Source organism: Chiloscyllium plagiosum, chromosome 33, assembly GCF_004010195.1.
Source record: "Chiloscyllium plagiosum isolate BGI_BamShark_2017 chromosome 33, ASM401019v2, whole genome shotgun sequence".
Taxonomy (NCBI): Eukaryota; Metazoa; Chordata; class Chondrichthyes; order Orectolobiformes; family Hemiscylliidae; genus Chiloscyllium; species Chiloscyllium plagiosum.
The window spans coordinates 13,897,218-13,915,750 of record NC_057742.1 but is presented as its reverse complement, the minus strand read 5'-3'; the positions used below and the strand labels follow the sequence as shown (position 1 = coordinate 13,915,750).

The 18,533-nt window shown below is 40.3% G+C and overlaps 1 protein-coding gene across 4 annotated transcripts in view; it reads left to right on the top strand.

Annotated features, from left to right (window-relative positions):
• stat5a (signal transducer and activator of transcription 5a) overlaps window positions 1-18,533 on the top strand; it is a 144,463-nt gene that overhangs the window by 48,922 nt on the left and 77,008 nt on the right. The window contains exon 1 of one of the 4 annotated variants that reach the window (XM_043674970.1): window positions 14,216-14,238. The exons of the other annotated variants lie outside the window; for them this stretch is intronic. The gene's annotated coding sequence lies outside the window, so the exon portion shown is untranslated. Of the gene's footprint in view, window positions 1-14,215; window positions 14,239-18,533 lie in introns of those variants that run through there. 4 annotated transcript variants of the gene reach the window in all.

Sequence of the window (18,533 nt, the reverse complement as noted above, 5' to 3'; positions counted from 1 at the left end):
ATTCATGTTCTGATTTTTGCATTGAGGACTCTGTGTAAAACCGTTTTGAGTTTTGTTGTTTTCTTTTGCGTTCCATATAGTGATCCTAAATCTGGATTTCAACAACTATTAATCTTTCAGACTGAAATCTTGGTCAGCGAGTCCAATTATGTTCATTTGGGTTTTTTAAAAATGCCCTGTTGTTTCCCTTTTGGAACTGTTTAACATATTTCAGACTCTCATGCCGCAGTTATTATTTTTATATTCGTATATGTTGCCAACAGTGGATCTGGTAGTGAATTTTGAGCCTCCTAAAAGATAGGGAGTTTAAAATCTAACAGTGAACTCTTTTGCAGTCTTTGATAATTGTGCATATAGCTAAGGATTTCAAGCACAAGTTTGAAAACTAATTTATGATTAATTAAAAATGCATTTAATTGAATGTGCTGCTGAGGTTACAGTCTAACTTTTGAGGGATTAATTGAGTGTTTTGTTTAAGGATGCTATTACGTTTAGGGTGAAGAAGTGATTTGGGTAACTTTTTTAAAAGATGTTTTCTTGTTCATTGCTCTGTGTCATTGATTTTGGATCCTAAACAGAAAATAAAATTGGGCCATGTTGGCATGCTATCTACTAACTCTTTGAATACTTCATTATCCTGTTTGTACTTAATATTGGGTCTGTAAGCCATCTGCCTATTAGTTGCTTCTCTTTTGTCTTTATTCGATGCAACTTTTGTATTTTCCTGTTAGTCTAAGAAACTTGATTTGAAGCATTTGTTATCCTAGCTGACATTATGTCTGGAGAAGTGTGATCCCAGATTGAAATCTGGCTTGATAGGTTATTTTGTTTTTATATTTGCCCAGTTGATTGTTTTTTAGTGAATTATCTTGTAAAAATGCAGGTTTGATATTAATAAACCAGAAATTTGTGGAGAAGTAAGGGTAAAATGGAATAAACCAAACTATTTACAGATGACATTATCTTAAAGATTTGGAAACACTAAAATCAAAATCCCATCTATCCTGACACCATTTTACAGTACTCAGACACCATTGAGAGTTAGCTTGTTTATCACACTTACAAGTTTGACTTGGCTATGCTTTTTTAAATTTCTGATTTTGTGTTTGTTAGGCTTCCTTGATTAGTCTCACAACTGAGCTTAGATTTTTGAATTATTCTTTCAGGGTTTGAAGGAAACACCTCTCTTCTGGAACTTTAAAACTAAAATCCTTATGCTAAAGTAGCCTAATTTCTAACTTTTGTGAATTAACTTTCTACTCAAGGTGAAGCTGTTTCCCACATTTAATTTAAGCCATGGCTTCTTGAAATAACTCCAGGGACGCTGCTATCTCTCACCACCAAGGCACCCTTTATTTACATGTGCACAAAACATGGACTCTGTCCAGCCAGCTCAGAGCCAGTCCTTAGAGGGAAGAGAATCCCTGTTCATCTGTCAGCCAGGACTTCCTGATTGGCTCAGGTTAACAGCCCAAATCAAGGAACTCAATCAGATCCACCTGGCCAACCTAGTGTCCTATCTTTCCCGTGCCAAGTCCAGGCCTGTTCTTTCTTTATGGTTTCTGGGACGTTTTTCTTCTCTCCAGGTGGTAGCAGTATCAAAGCTACTGGCAGCACCCATCTTGGACTCAGATTTCTTCACTAGATGTAAAGGTTATGGGCAACTTTTTTGGAGCCATTCTGAGGGGCTGGACATGTTCCTGCTCTGTTTGTGAAGTAGCAGCTTTCATGTGATCCACATGTTTCTTCACGGCTGCATGACCTAACCAAACTTTGTATGTCTTGGGACCTCACCTTACACCCATTCAGGGCAATTTCCATGGTTTCAACACCAAGTTTGTCCCCTAGACTAAACTGTCTTTCTTGCTTAGAGGAGGCATGTGGCTTGCATTGGCGTTCCTGATGGTGTTGCACCCTCCTACTGGGTTCTGGGAATACCAGGTTTAACCTGGTGTGCAGTATTCTCCCCATCAGCAACTTTGCTGGAGCTATCCCTGTAATGTGTGAGGGGTGGTTCTTTAATCAACCAGGATCCAGGACAGTTATGAATTGAGTGAAACTGTAGGCTGTTTCTTTAAGTCTGCCTTCAATGTTTAGATTGCTCTTTTTGCCAGACCATTTGACAATGAAAGGTATGGAACTGTCTGAATATGCTGAATGATGCTGGCAGGCCTTACTGAATTGCTTCTTGGTCAACATGTAAGGTAGCCTTGGTTCCTTCGATAGTCCATGGACCTTCCTGAAAAACTTCCAGGTATTTAATTAGGACTTCACTCAGGTAGCCATACTCTAATTGAATCTAGGTGAATCTTTCTCAGCCAATTCTGCCCATCAAGCTTGGGCCCAAGCCTTTTACTATCATCAGTGGTAACTACACCAGCTGCTTTTCATAGGAGACCGAAACCAAAGTTTTACCCTTAATTTGTAAAAGATTCCCCACTATATGTTCTCACTCTAACCGAGGTCTTTCATAAAGCTAGGGGTTGGAGTCCAGAATGAATCTTGTCAAAGAATGCAATCTTGTCTGCAGTCACTGATACAGCCCTATCAATATTGACCTCCATTAGAACTGGGTGACCATTTAACCAGACATTTACTTTGGTTCTGCTTTGGTAAACAATTGAACTGTTGCAAACCAGACTCTCTAGAGTGTGCACTCTCCAGGATACCAGTCTAGGAATTCCCTTACTCAAGGCGTCATAGGGACTGCTTTTTTGTTCGCATACCAGCAGCAACTACAATGGCTTGCCAGCATTTATCCTGAAAAACATTTTTCGCCATTTGACTGAGGCTCAGCTTTGTTTTGGAGTTTAGCTGTGGGCTGACCTAGGGTCCCTCTGCTCAGCACATGCCCTGCATGAGCCTTTGCGATGCCTTCACTCAAGTGTTCTCCAAGCTCAGTCAGCCTGGTGAGGGTGTCGACTTCCTTTGGGATACCCTGTGTAGCCCTCATGCCCCACTTACCACATTTTCTACAGGCAAAGCCAGTCGTAGTGCCTTTTTGAAGTCTATTTGGGCTTCAGCTCGTAGGCACTTTTGCATGGTCCACTTTTGCATAATTCCACAAACTCCTTGCCATCTCATTCAGGGTTAGCCAAAAATCATACGCCTCTCCCAGTTGTTTTAACCTTGTCAAAAATCCCAATAGCATCTCGGAATTAAAGGAGGCTTGGGGTCATAACGTCCCTCAGCTAAATCCATCAACTTTCAAAAAGTTTTAGTTATCTGGTGCCTCAGGGACTGTTGGGCTTCTCACAAACGCAAGTGCTACGGGTCTGCAAGCAGTCAGAAGAATTACTCATTGCTTTTAATTTGCTCTCATGTAATTTGAAAAAAAACTTTCCATAATGGGTCCAGTCCTCAGGATCAATTGAGTGAAGATCCCAAATAAAGGCACTGTGCTAGAAATACTTACCCCAACTCAAACAACTACAAGTGAATTTTCTTCAGGAGCGTACGGTTTTCTCTTGTCTGCACTGAAATAACTCTGTGGAGGCTGGTATCCTGTCACCAAGTCCTCCTCTATTCACACGTGCACAGTACGTGGACTCTGACCAGCCAGTTCAGAGCTAGTCCTTAGAGGGAGGAGAATCCCTTAGACTCCTATTTATAGCTATCAGTCAGGACTCCTTCATGGTCCAGGTTAACAGCTCCAATCAGGGAACTTGTACTCCGAGAGCCAATTGGCCAACCTCATTTCAATCACCACGCTTCTGCAAACTGAAACAAAATTCTTTCCAAGCTATTGGCTTGTTAACACATACAAAAACTCTTGATCTTTTTGAACCTAAAGCAAGCTAATGCTCCTCAATGTTTACCCTGTCTGCTTGCAAAACCCTCCAAGCGGACAAATGCCTATTATTACATTATGAACCATGACTCCAGAAATACCAGCAAATAAATCTTATACAAATTCCACATGCCACTAGTTGAAAATCTAAACTGTAAAATAATTATTAAAATATACACATATAAATGTATGCACTTCACAGATCTGCATTTCACTGATCTAAAATATAAACTGTTGGTTAGAGCAACTGGTTGGTGATTGAACACACCTAATTTCTATAGTTCTTTCATGATCGCTTCTTTCCTAATAGAATCTGATTTATTAATTAATGTTGCTCAACAATAGGTTAGGTATTCTCCATATTCCTCATTTGCAAATGGCAAGTTTTTACTCTGGTTCCTGCGCCTTTAACATACGAATTCATGCTACTTGACAGCAGCTGTGTATTTAGGCTGTTTACACATTACTAGAAAAATGATCTCTAGCAGCAGTATTTTGGATCGCCGTGTTCGATTTGGGATATACACATTGGCGAAGCAGGAATGTCCCTGGGAGTGTTGTATTTCAGCAGCCACCGTTTTCCTCTGGCTGCATCTCTGACTGGGCAAGCAACCATCTTTCAGATAGATGAATTCATGGGACTTTATCTTCAATCAGACACTGTCCTGTGGCCCAAAGTATTTTGGCTAATCTTCAATATTTTCACCACCTTTAGCCTGAACAGGTTGCTCTTAACCGTGGCTAACAGAAATCTTCAGTCTCAACACCTTGGCTGGAATCCAGTCACAAGCTCAAATTCAAACATGAGCCAACAACACTAAAAGGAACTCTGTCTCCTTTCCAGACAGCAAGTTGTCCATTGCTTAAACCATATATATGTGAAAATTTGGATGAATTAGCCTTTCCATGCACTTTGAAGGCAGACCTGAACGTTGAATATATACAATGCCATTCTGTAAGTGTGCTGAACCCTGACATGCTTTAAGCTGATTTTTAAAAAATTATTCGGTCTTAATGAGTGTGTCACTGGAAAGGCATACATTTCTTTTGCTCAAACCTGATTATCCTTGAGAATATGGTAATGAGCCATCTTTTCGAATTATTGCAGGTCATGCAGTGCAAGAACACATGTATGTATTTATATTGGTTTGACACAACTGAGATTTTGATGGGCCATTGTTAAGAAGATGTGGATATACTTTGAGTTAAAAGCAGCAGAACTACCGGACACAGCACCAAGTGTTCTTAATAAGGCAGCAATGTAACACTTGATCAAACAACTCGATTAGCTCGTTGCCTGGAGACAGAAACAAATTTGAATTCGGCCAATCAGTTTAAATTATACCCAGAAAAATATCAAACTCCAATTCAGTTTGAATTGAGTATATTGACAATCTTAAAAGCCAATGATATAATCCATTGTTTTGGGGGTATAAGATCGTGGAAAATTGAATAGTTGAGAGGAGAACTGACGAGCCCAGCATGTAAGCAAACTGTCTGAAAATAGCTCTCTTAAAAATACCTTTTTGATCAGTAACCTGTGATGCAGAAATTCCTAAGAAGAAGAAAAGAAGACAGAGGAAGATCCAAATAGAAGAATGAAAGCTACCTGGTTTTGAGATGAGAAGTGGTCTTGTAAATCTTAATTGGGAGTTTTATCGGACTAGTGTTATAGAAGAGAAGGTAAAAGACAGGTTAGAGGAAGAAATTGTAAATAGTAGTTACTTAATTATTCTCTGTTATACTTTAAGAAATAAAGTAGATAATTTTTACTTAAAATAGTTCTTGGCCTCTTGAATGTTTACAGATTACTGCATGGGACAAATCTTTTTTCTGTTGCTGGTTTTAAATTTAGCAAGAGACTTTACCCTGTGTCGTAACACCATTTATGATATCAGTTAGGACATTGTTGTAGACCAGACTGGATAAGGGTGCATGTTAATGAAAATAGCATTTTTTGTATTTGTATTTCCCCAGCTGCCTTAGTGGGAGTTGGAATTTTACAACCAGTCTCAGCCTCTGGATTACTTGTTCAGTAACATTACCAACATTGTTCCCTCATCTTTTGAATCTCTGCATATTTTTCATGCTATTCATTTTAAGAGAACGTTGATCACAGGTGAAAGGATGCAGTATTTTGATCATGACTCGTATATTTCTTAATATGACACTCCAAAGCAATGCTAAAGGAATTCCAGGTAAGGTCTTCTGATTAACTTTTGTCAAGTTGGAGTTTAATTCAGAGAAATGCAAGGTGCTCCATTTTGTGAAAGCAAATCTTAGCCGGACTTATACACTTAATGGTAAGGTCCTAGGGAGTGTTGTTGAACAAAGAGATCTTGGAGTGCAGGTTCATAGCTCCTTGAAAGTGGAGTCGCAGGTAGATCGGATAGCGAAGAAGGCGTTTGGTATGCTTTCCTTTATTGGTCAGAGTATTGAGTACAGTCGGGAAGTCATGTTGCGGTTGTACAAGATATTGGTTAGGCCACTGTTGGAATATTGCGTGCAATTCTGGTCTCCTTCCTATTGGAAAGATGTTGTGAAACTTGAAAGGGTTCATGACGAAGGGCTTATGCCCGAAACATCGATTCTCCTGCTCCTTGGATGCTGCTTGACCTGGTGCGCTTTTCCAGCAACACATTTTTCAGCTCAAAAGGTTTTACAAGGATGTTGCCAGGGTTGGAGGATTTGAGCTATAGGGAGAGACTGAACAGGCTGAGGCTGTTTCTCTGGAGAGTCTGAGGCTGAGGGGTGACCTTACAGAGGTTTACAAAATTATGAGAGGCATGGATAGGGTAAATAAGCAAAGTATTTTCCCTGGGGTCGGGGAGTCCAGAACTAGAGAGCATAGGTTTAGGGTGAGAGGGGCAAGATATAAAAGAGACCTAAGGGGCAACTTTTTCAGACAGAGGGTGGTACGTGTATGGAATGAGCTGCCCGAGGAAGTGGTGGAGGCTGGTACAATTGCAACATTTAAAAGGCATTTGGATGGGTATATGAATAGGAAGGGTTTGGAGGGAAATGGGCCGGGTGCTGGCAGGTGGGACTAGATTGGGTTGGGATATCTGGTCGGCATGGACGTGTTGGACCGAAGGGTCTGTTTCCATGCTGTATATCTCTATGACTCTAAATCCTTTCAGATTTCTGAAACTTGTGTTCTATTGTGTAGATGTTTGCTTTACATCCTCTCATTGAACTGCAACGCTGCTTCTCAAGGGAAGCACACTCTTCAGATGTCTGCTTTGAAGAGTGTATACGTCCTTTTGTAAGATACAGGAAGATTTGAAAATAAAACTTTTTTTTTGCAGTTGGTCTGCACTCTAATTTTACAGCCAGCATCGACAGCACAACTTTTTTTCTGCTATTGAGATGGTAACATTGGTGTTACAAATTGGAACTTGAGCATTATGTCTGAATAGTAGTCTTCAATAAATCAGTCAAGACAGATACAATCAGAGTACTTTTTTACGTTGAGCATAATAGAAAATTTGTGAAATGGTACACTGGAACATTTGCAAATGAAATTAATATCTGAAGTCCTTATTGACCATGTAAAATTTTGTTGCTACTACTTTTTTTCTCTTATTTGTACAAAAATGCCAAGTTGTGAAACGTGGTGAATAGTACAATGTCACTGGGGTTTTGCCCCTTTCTTAAAAAAAAGGAGCAAAAGGCTTGTGTCAAATTACTTACAAATTGTGTTAATACAATATATTTGTGGCAGCTGCTTGCTTTACAACCTATTATTTCATTTTGCAAACAATTTATTTAAGAAATAAATAGATAGTAGTCTGGCTAAGCATACTATTTTGTGGTCACTATGTGCAATGTAATCCTAGATGACTCAATTTTATAATGTAACTGTATCAACCTATTAGAGTCACTTTACCAAACAACTTTTTATTCTAGCAAGTATCCCACAATGTTTTAGTGAAAAAGGGAACCTGACCCTGACTTTGAAGACAGGGGAAGCTGAAGGGGATAGTCAAGACAGTGGAATTGAAGCAGCTTAAGGTTCAGTAATGGCGATCATTAGTTAATGGGGGAGTTGCATGACACCTGGTTTGGACACCTAACGGTGCTGATATGAGCTGGAGGAGGTTGTAAAGATAGGGCAGAGTGGAATTCGGCTGTGGAATCATTTGAAGGTGACAAGGATTTAGAATTTGGTACTTCTGAAGATTAGTAAATGTATGCAGGTACCTCGATTACCGGCAATCGATTTTCTGAATTTCTGATTATCAGGCAAGATCTCAAGGTCCCGATGCTTGGCTAAACTGTGTTACCTGGCATTCGATTATCCAACAAAATATTTCCCACCCGTGTCATTCGGATAAACTGTAGTTGAGCAAGAATTGGTAAGTGCTGGCTGACTGGAGCACTCTGTAAAATTGGCTAGCGTAGCTGATTTCTAGAAGAATTCGATGAGGTGGAGATGCCAGCAAGGCAAATGTGGGGAAATCTTAATGCAGAGGTGATAAAAGCATGTTGAGGACTTTTGGTAACAGTGGCACTACATTTTTCATAGACCAATAGTAGATCTTTTTCACTCTGACATGACCAAATTCTTAGACCAATGTAGAAAATGCCATTGTCTGAGCAGATGCAACAGAGATGTGGGAATAAAAAGGTCATGTCTTTACAGTTCATCGGTCTCTTGTATATGTTATTGAAGGGCATTGTGGACAGGCAGGAGAGAGTTACTTAAAATGGTTTTCAGTGGAGACAAAATTACAGGGAAAGAAAAGGTGTGAAGTTCACCATTGCATTCCATGATCCTCAAAATTTAACTTTGGTATATGGGACCCACCACTTAATCTATTGGTGCAGTTCCCACTAAACTACTGACTGTCCAATTTCCACTCTTGGCTTCCCTGTTAACTGATGCCAGTTCTCTCTCCTGCAGTTTTGTCTGTCTCTCTTTCATATCAAGGCCCATACCCCTATTCAAAAAAAACCAAAACTTGTCCTCTCTGCCCTGTCTCCAATATACCATTCCTTTTTGCAGTCTTTTGATGTGTTTTGCCCTTCAAAGTTATGCCATTTTTTCCCCTGAGAACTGTTTGAATCCTATTAAAAAGATTTTCATTACTGTTGCCAAAATAAAATAAGCTTCATTAAAGTAGCAAATGACATCCTCCAAAACTGTGTGACAAACGCAGGTTAACCTTCCTCATCTTTCTCAACTTATCACATTGTTGTTCTCAAGGCTTAGCAGTTTTAACCTGACCTTCTGTCTTGAGAGAATGGGAGCAGTTGTGGCTTGGCTGACAGTCTCTAGTCTTGACAAAATGTTAACTTCTATGTTAGCTCCAAAAGTGCTATGTGACTTACTAAATTTTTCTGCGTTTTCTGCTGCTTTTGCCAGCATTCATTTTGAAGTATGTTACTGGCTAAAGTTAACACTTTTTTTGTTTGAATTGAAAATGTTTCCCATGCTTATTAAATTTCGCAATCAAATTTTTCCCACATTTTAAAACACATTTTAATTATTAAAAATTGCTGCATTTTAAATTAATTATTTTTTTAAATGCTCAATTATCAAGGGTTAAAAGGCTGTTTTGTCTAGCACACTTTTTAGGGGTGAAAATAGCTAAACCCTGCATGATCAATTGAAATGCATTCAAAGTGATATTTGATAAAATAGATTTGCTCTGTTTGAGATTTTTGATTTCTGTTATGGGCAAATGACTGTGGAGATCGTTAATGGATCATTAATATATGTATGTTTAAATAAAAGTTGAACCTTTTGCATCTGAACTCAGCAATAACTAATGTTGACTGTCAATCAGGGTTTGAAATCTGTAAAATTATAGTTGAGGCAAATATTAGTGTTATAAGTAAAATAATGATTTAGGAAACCAATGTTTACAGTTGTAAACTAGAGGTAGAGCAAATTGCCAAGAAAATGCAGGAGATTACAGTAGAAATTAAGCTATAATGGACAACTAAGTGAGAAAGTTTTTAATGCAGAAAAGACTGATTTTAATACATTTTCAGCTATGTGTTTTAGAAATATTATCACCTGAGGCCCAGTTCAGCACCCAGCTGAAAATAACCTTTCTGAATAGGTTATTTAGGAGATATTGTAATTCAGTTAGAGCCAAACTTTTTGATAGATGCTTTTATCTTGAAATAATGAATCTTTGTTGCCATCTTGCACAATATCATTGATGATATACTTTAGCATTTGTGCCAAGTAATTTTGGTTCCCAATATTAATTTACGAATAGTGATACTTGGCATTGCAATGAGGCTGAAATCCTGGATATTTTAGAAGGTAATATCGGAACTTGGAGCCAAAGTAGAACATTCTAGGCTAGACTAAAGCATAGTACTTTAATCCCTTTTTTAAATTAATCATGGACACTCTTACTATTTCTTACCAGAACTGGTAAGTTCTAGTAAGATGGTAGTGGATTAGGGCATCTGAGCCTGGAGTTCATATTCTTCATCTGGTTTTCTTTTCTGTTTTTTAAATAATTTTCTCTTCTGTTTTTAGTTTTCTTACCTCGTGGTGAAGAGCTCAGTCCTGGCGACAGCATCGGCGGCACGAGTTGACCCTGCAAAGTCCTCCTTAGTAACATCTGGGGCTAGTGCCAAAATTGGAAAAGCTGTCTCACAGAACCTAACAACAGCCTAATGTAGTCATGGTCATGGAATCATGCCGTACAGACATCACCATCACCATCTCTGGTTGTGTCCTATCCCAACCGTAGGAAAGACCCAGCAGAGGTGGTGGCACAGTGGTATACATTTGGAAGGGAGTTGTTCTGGAATCCAGACCCATAAATTCTCATGGCTTCAGGTTTAACTTGGGCAAGGAAACCTCCTGATGATTACAACATATTGTTTTTCCTCTGCTGGTGAATCAGTATTGTCCCATGTTGAACGTCACTGGGAGGAAACAGTGAAGGTGGCAAGAGTTCAAAATGTTCATGCTCATCCAATTACCATGGACCCAATGGATGAATCCAGGCTCAGTGAAGGCTGCAGGAGGGCATGCTAAGAGCAACACCAGGAATACCTAAAAATGAGGTGTCAACCTGGTGAAACTACCAAATAGGACTACCTACTTGCCAAACGGCATGAGCAGCAAGTGATAGACAGAGTTAGGTGATCCCACAACCAATGATCAGATCTAATCCTGCAGTCCTACCACATTTAATCATACATAGAACAGTACTGCATAGGCCCTTTGGCCCTTGATATTATGCCAAACTTTTACCATACTCTAAGATGAAACTCACCTATATATCCTTCATTTTACTAACATCCATGTGCCTATCCAAGAGTCGCTTAAGTGTCCCTTATGTATCTCTCACTACTACCAATGTTGGCATGCATTCCATCTGACATCTCCCCAAAACCTTCCTCCAATCACCTTAAAATTATGCCCCCATGTGATGGCCATTTCTGCCCTGGGAAAGGGCATCTCATCATCCTGTACACCTCTATCAAGTTGCCTCTCATCCTCCTTCGCTCCAGTGTGAAAAATCTTAACTCCTGCAATCTTTCTTCATAAGACATGGCTACCAGTCCAGACAGCATCGTGGTAAATTTCCTCTGCACCCTCTTTAAAACTTCCACATACTTCATATAATGAGGTGACTAGAACTGAACACAGTACTCCAGTTGTAGTCTAACCAGGGGTCTATAGAGCTGCAGCGTAACCTTGCAGCTCTTAAGCTCAATTCTCCTGCTAATGAAAGCTAGCACACAATACACCTTGTTGTCACCCCTATCAACTTAGGTGGCAACCTCGTGGTAACTATGGACATGGACCCCCAGTTCCGTCTGTTCCTCTACACTGTCAAGAATCCTGCCTTTAACTCTGCATTCTGCATTCAAATTTGACCTTCCAAAATGAATCATTTCATATTTTTACAGATTGAAGTCCATCTGCCACTCACCAGCTCAGTCCTGCATCCTGCCAATGTCCGTTGCAACCTACAACAGCCCTCCACACTACCCACCAACCTTCGTGTCATCGGCAAACTTACTAACTCACCCCTCCACTTCCTCATTCAAATCATTTATCAAAATCACAAAGAGCTGAGGTGCCAGAACTGATCCCTGCGCAACACCATTTGTCACCAAACTCCCGGATGAATACTTTGCATCTACTACCGCCCTCTATCTTCTATGGGCCAGCCAGATTTCCCAGTATCCCATGCCTCCTTCCTTTCTGAATGAGTCTCCCATGGGGAACCTTAGCAAACATCTTGCTAATATTCACATACAGCACATTCACTGAACTGCCTTCATCAATGTGTTTGGTCACATCCTCAAAGAATTCAATACTGTTTGTGAGGTGTGACCTGCCCCCCTCAAAGCCATGCTGATCATCTCTAATCAAGCTGTGGTTTTCCAACTAATCACAAATGCTATCTCTCCGATTTGCCCACCACAGACGTAAGACTAACTGGTCTATAATTGCCAGGATTATCCCTATTCCCTTTCTTGAACAAAGGAATAACATTTGCCACCCTCCAATCATCTGACACTACTCCAGTGGACAGTGAGGAAGCAAAGGTCAGCGCCAAAGACCTAGCAATCTCTTCCCTCGCTTCCTGTAGCAAGCTTGGATGTGTCCCATCTAGCCCTGGGGACTTGTCTTTCCTTATATTTTTCAAAGTTTTCAGCATATCCTCGTCCTCAATATCAATCTGTTTGAGCACATCAGCTTGTTTCTCAAGTCCTTACAAATGACAAGATCCCCCTCAGGAGTGAAAATTGAAGCAAAGTATTCATTAAGGACCTCCCATACCACCACTGACTCTAGATTAGATTACATTACAGTGTGGAAACAGGCCCGTTGGCCCAACAAGTCCACACCAACCCGCCGGACGCAACCCACACATACCCCTACATTTTACCTCTATACCTAACACAGCAGGCAATTTAGCATGGCCAATTCACCTGACTTGCACATCTTTGGACTCTGGGAGGAAACCGGAGCACCCGGAGGAAACCCATGCAGACACGGGGAGAACGTGCAAACTCCACACAGTCAGTCGCCTGAGGCAGGAATTGAACCCAGGTCTCTGGCGCTGTGAGGCAGCAGTGTTAACCACTGTGCCACCCACTCTGAATGAGTCTCCCATGGGGAACCTTAGCAAACATCTTGCTAATATTCACATACAGCACATTCACTGAACTGCCTTCGTCAATGTGTTGGTCACATCCTCAAAGAATTCAATACTGTTTGTGAGGTGTGACCTGCCCCCCCTCAAAGCCATGCTGATCATCTCTAATCAAGCACAAGTTGTCTCCACTATTCCTGATTGCCCTTACCCTCACTCTGGCCATCCTCTTGTTTGTCACGTAAATATAGAATACGCTAGGGTTTTCCTTAATCCTATCCACTAAAGCTTTTTCATGCCCCCTTCTTGCTCTCCTAAGTCCATTCCTCAGTTCCTTTCTGGCTGCCTTGGTGCCAGGATAGTGGTGGTCAATTAAACAACTCACCTGGAGGAGGAGGCTTTACAAATGTACTTAATCTTATTGTTGTTAGAGCCTAACAAAGCGGCGCAAAAGACAAGGCAGAAATATTTGCAGCGAACATCAGCCAGAAGTGCCACATGGATAATCCGTCTTAGCCTTTTCTTGTGGCTCCCAGCATTACAGATACCAGTTGTCTTCAGCCAATTTGATTCATTCCACATGAAATTTGAAGCAGTTAGAGGCATTGGATACTGTAAAGGCTATCGGTCATGGCAACATTCTGACAATAAGTACTGAAGAAACGTGCTCTGCACTTGCTATTCCCCTAATTAAGGTCTTCCAGTATAGTTACAATACTGTCATCTATCCAACAATGTGGAAAATTGCCCAGATATGTCCTGTACTCAAACAAAACAGGACAAATCCAAACTGGCCAATTCTCGTTTACTCTCATTAGTAAAGTGATGAAAGATGTCATCGGCAGTGTTATCACGCACCACCTGTTTATCAAAAGTGTGCTCTGCGACATTCAGTTTCAATTCTGTCACAGCCACTAAGCTCCTGATCTCATTGCAGCCATAGTTCAAACATGGGCAAATGAGCTGAATTCCTGAAGTGAGGCTCGAGTGATAGCCCTTGACATCTGCCTCGGTTGTTAGAATATTCCATAGTCTGCTGTTACTTGCCTTTCCCTCCAGTCTCTGTTGCTAAGAGTTCTTTAGTAACTGGGGTATGATTGAAGTGTAATCTGACACATTCAGTTCAGAACAGTTACATAGATGCAGCCTGGCCCATGAGTTAATTTAAACTTGGTCAGGTTGCTCCAAAACTGCTCTCCAATATAAACTTGGTAGACAAGCAGGAAGCTAGAAGAACACAGCAAGCCAGGCAGCATCAGGAGGTAGAGAAGTTGACGTTTCAAGTGTAACCCTCCTTCACTTGGGAATTACAATGCTAAAGTGGCTAAGAAGCTAAAGAACAATTTCAAGAGGAAACTTGAGGTGAAACGTTTTGTTATTGACATTTTGGGAGCTTGGATTCAAAGATTGAGTTTTGGTTGCGTTCAGAAGGGAAAAAGTATCCTTTCCAGCAGGGGGACAGTCTTTAGGTTGCGGGGGTCATCAGAGCTGGAAAGAAGTGACTCATTCCACATTGTCTTTATATCTAGTTTTTTCAAAAAACTACAATAAATGTTCGATCTTTTGTTCAAACCTCATTGCCCGGTTTTGTGTGACTGTGATCAGTGACTGACCACCACTGCAGCCACATTGTATTCTGGAATCTGACTTGTCCAGTATAACCATCAACTGAGATAATGAGCTCATCAAGAAGAATTGCCTTTACTTATACTCTATAATTACTTGATTAAAACCGAAGAGTAAGCGTTAAAATTTTAAAGTAAAATATAATACAGGGGAACCTTGATTTATCCAAAATTGATGAGTGGCCACTATTTCGTTCAGGTAATCGATTATTTGGTTAATTGATCAAATGCCTTTCCTTTGGGGCACGGAGCTTTTAAAGTCTGCTCCCCATTCAGGAGACTAGCAGCAGCACACAGCGTGCGAGACCACCCCCTCCCCCAACACCATCCAAAATCGCACTCAACCCTGACCCCAACACTGCCTCCAATCCTGTCCAACACCGCCCCCAACCGCGTCCAACACTGCCCCTGCTCCCCAACCCTGTCCAACACCGCCCCCCAACCCTGTCCAACACCGCCCCCAACCCTGTCCAACACAGCCCTCCGCCTGCCTCCCAAACCTGTACACACTCGCCCCCTCTCCGAGGCAACCGCTCTGGACACCCAACAACAACACTGCTGCAGTTTCCTTTGTGGGGTAAGTCTCCAAATAGCACGCATGCACACAAACACAGCCACAGCCCCCCACACAACTTTTTATTTCTACTTTTTGACAGGTTCTATCATTGCCCTGTACAGGACAATGTTGGAGAGATTATCTGGAGAAGGGGGGTGTTGAGGATACACCCCTTTGTAGAACTCTAGGGAAAGTGTGCGGAGAGAGAGAGGGTGGGCAGACCGTCATTTGGAGGCGGTGCCTGTTTAATCACTATAAGCAAAAGATGCGATAACTGTTGGAAACACGTCTTTGATGTAATGTTTCCATTGGGACCTCGAGATCTCCTTCGGATAATCCGATTTTCGGATAATTGGTATTCGGATAATCGAGTTTCCTCTGTAGTTCCTTTTTACTAACTGGCTTTTCTAAGTCTTCTATTGTTTCAATTTTGAATGTGGAATTTCCAAACCATGTTTGCTATTGAGTGGACAAATCAAATAAAACTTTCAAATGATCACAGAATTCCAGTTAAATCTAGAAATTTTGGTTTTGTTAGATTTTGAAACTGTGAAGATCTTGATTTTTTTCTTGGAATCTGAGATTCAATGTTAGATGGCAACTTTTATTTGAAGAGAAGTAAGGGGCATGCTATGATTGTGAAAGCATTTCAAAACAATCATGCTTCATTCATTACATTTTTGATATGAAGAAAAAAAATCAACCTTGAATGCTAAAGAATGGAGATATCTGTACTGGTACGATGGTATAACAATGGAGAGATGTGAAGTATAACTTCCTAATCTGTGTCTCATTGCTATAAGCAGCTGCTGGTCATTTTTATAGCATTTGCATAGAGAAAAATATTAAATAAATTGCTCATCCAGTGTTCTGTTTCAGTGAGGAATAGAAATTGTGCGCAATTATGATATTTTTGATTCTCAGATATTTGTAGTCTGGATTCTATATATTATTGAATGTTAATGTGAGTCTCTTGCAATGGAACATGACAATGCCAAAGGACATCTGTTTCAGATTATACAATGATTAACTATGATCAATAATGAAATCTTGAAATTAACTATAGGAACTAGAAGTCTTCAATCGAAGTACTTGGGCATTTGAAATACTGAAAGCAGGTTATCAAGTTTCAATAAGTCGATAAAGTTATTTTCTTTTAACGGGCACTTGATAAGTCCCTCATTGAAGATTACATGACAATATGTTGAAAGGGAGTTTAAATTAGGTGAGCTCAATGTCTTCTGCCTGTTTGTGACTTGTGGAGGTTTGTCTGATTGCTTTCAGATTTCACTGTTTTGAAGTTCAATCCTATTATCAGACGTGGAGTTGTTTTTCCTAAAGTTGACAGTTACTTCAAGGTTCTTGAGTTAACATTGTGATAGGCTGTGAAGCACATTGTTATGCTGCCTGTGTGATTAAGGTTTGAATGAGGTTTGATTTGTACTTTCTGATATTATGGAATGTTATAACACAAAGATCATCTGTTAAATTGTATTGATGCTTTTCCTTGCTACTTCAGTTGAAACAAATAGAATTTTAATTATCAAATTACACAGATTCCTGTGGAACAAAATATTTCTGTGAAACTCCACAATTGTAAATTGTGTGCTTTTATGTATTCATTGATCAGTTTGACCAAATTTGTAAGATGCCAACCATTTTGTTTTGAATGTTCCAATATGCCAATGAAAGAAGTAAAACTCAGTTGAAATGCTACATGGTGTGCCATTCCTAAACTGTACTGTACTTTGGTTTCAGCTTCATGTTTGTAGTGGGATACATTTAATGCTGTCGTTTGAAAATTTGTTGCTACTCCATGTACCTTTGCAAAAATATTTTTGCCTCTGTTTGCAATTTTTTTGAATTTTCTAATTCGATTACATAGCCTATTGAACAGAATATTGTATCTCGTGTATTATTGTCAATTGTTTTACTGGTACAGATGGGTAGTTAGGTAGACTGTTGAAGCATTAGAGACTTAATGGTGTAAAACAGCTTAATGAGGTCAGTAAACTGATGGGGTCTGTGGAGGTAGAGAAATTAATTCTTCGGCATGTGTGGTATCTAGGAAGCTTACCTTTCAGATTAAAGAATCCTGTATTTTGGGGAGATGTTCGGTTTTGATGATGAATTGTAAAATAATCACCTCATTGTTTCATATTGGATACCTGCAGCCCTTCGTATTTTGCACAATAACTTCTGTCATACTTGTTTTGAGATTTTGTTTGAATTGTAAATTTAACTAAAAGAATTGATTGCAAAGTTTGTGTTGATTTAGATGTCTGTTTGTTACACAAACTAGAAAAATAGATGCTAATTATTTTTCTAAGTAAAAATCAAAAGAACTCTGGATGCTGTAAATAAGAAACAAAAACAGAAATTGCTGGAAAAGCTCAGGTCTGGCAGCATCTGTGAAGAAAAATCAGTTGACATTTCGGGATGATTGGCTTTTCCTCGAACCAACGGTAATTGCGAAAATGTCAGTTTATATGCAGAAGTTGGGGAGGAGGCATGTAAGGAGTAAACAATAGGTGGGGATAGAGCCCAAAAAGGAGAACTGTTGGACAGTCAAAGGAATGGATAACAATCTGGCTAGAAGGGTGAATAACTATTAATGGGGACTGTTAGTGGCTAACAGTGGTTGTCTATAATAGCCAACTGTGTGGTAAACAGGCTTGATGTGTGGAGGTTGGGATAAGAACATGGGAGAGCTCCAACCCTCTGGTTGTTAAACTCGATATATGGTCCAGAGGGCCGCAGGTTCCCCAAGTGGAAAATGAGGTGCTGTTCTTCCAGTTAGTGCTGAGCTTTGCTGGAGCACTACAACAAGCCTGAGACAGAGATGTTGGCCAGGGAACAGGATGGGTGCATTAAAGTGGCAGGCAACTGCAAGCTTGATCTTTTTTGTGGAGATCATAGGTGTTCTGCGAAACAGCTTTGTTTCCCTTTTTGGGCTCTTTTCCCAACTACTGTTTACTCCTTACCCTCGCCCTGTCTTTGTATCAACTTCTTGTACTCATACATGGAATGAGTGTGTCTCTAGCCCAGCATTTATTGTCCAGGCATAATTGCCTAGAAGGCTGTTAAGAGTCACCACATTGCTGTGACTCTGGAGTCACATGTACGCCAGATCAGGTAAGGATGGCAGGTTCATTTACGAAAGGACATTAGTGAACCTGATCAGTTTTTCTGGACAATCAACATTGGATTCACCATCATCGTCAGACCTTTAATTCCAGATATTTTTATTGAATTTACGTTCCACCACCTGCCATGGTGGGATTCGTATCCAGGTCCCCAGAACATTGCCCAAGTCATAGAGTCATAGAGATGTACAGCATGGAAGCAGACCCTTCAGTCCAACCCGTCCATGCCGACCAGATATTCCAACCCAATCTAGTCCCACCTGCCAGCACCTGGCCCATATCCCTCCAAACCCTTCCTATTCATATACCCATCCAAATGCCTCCTAAATG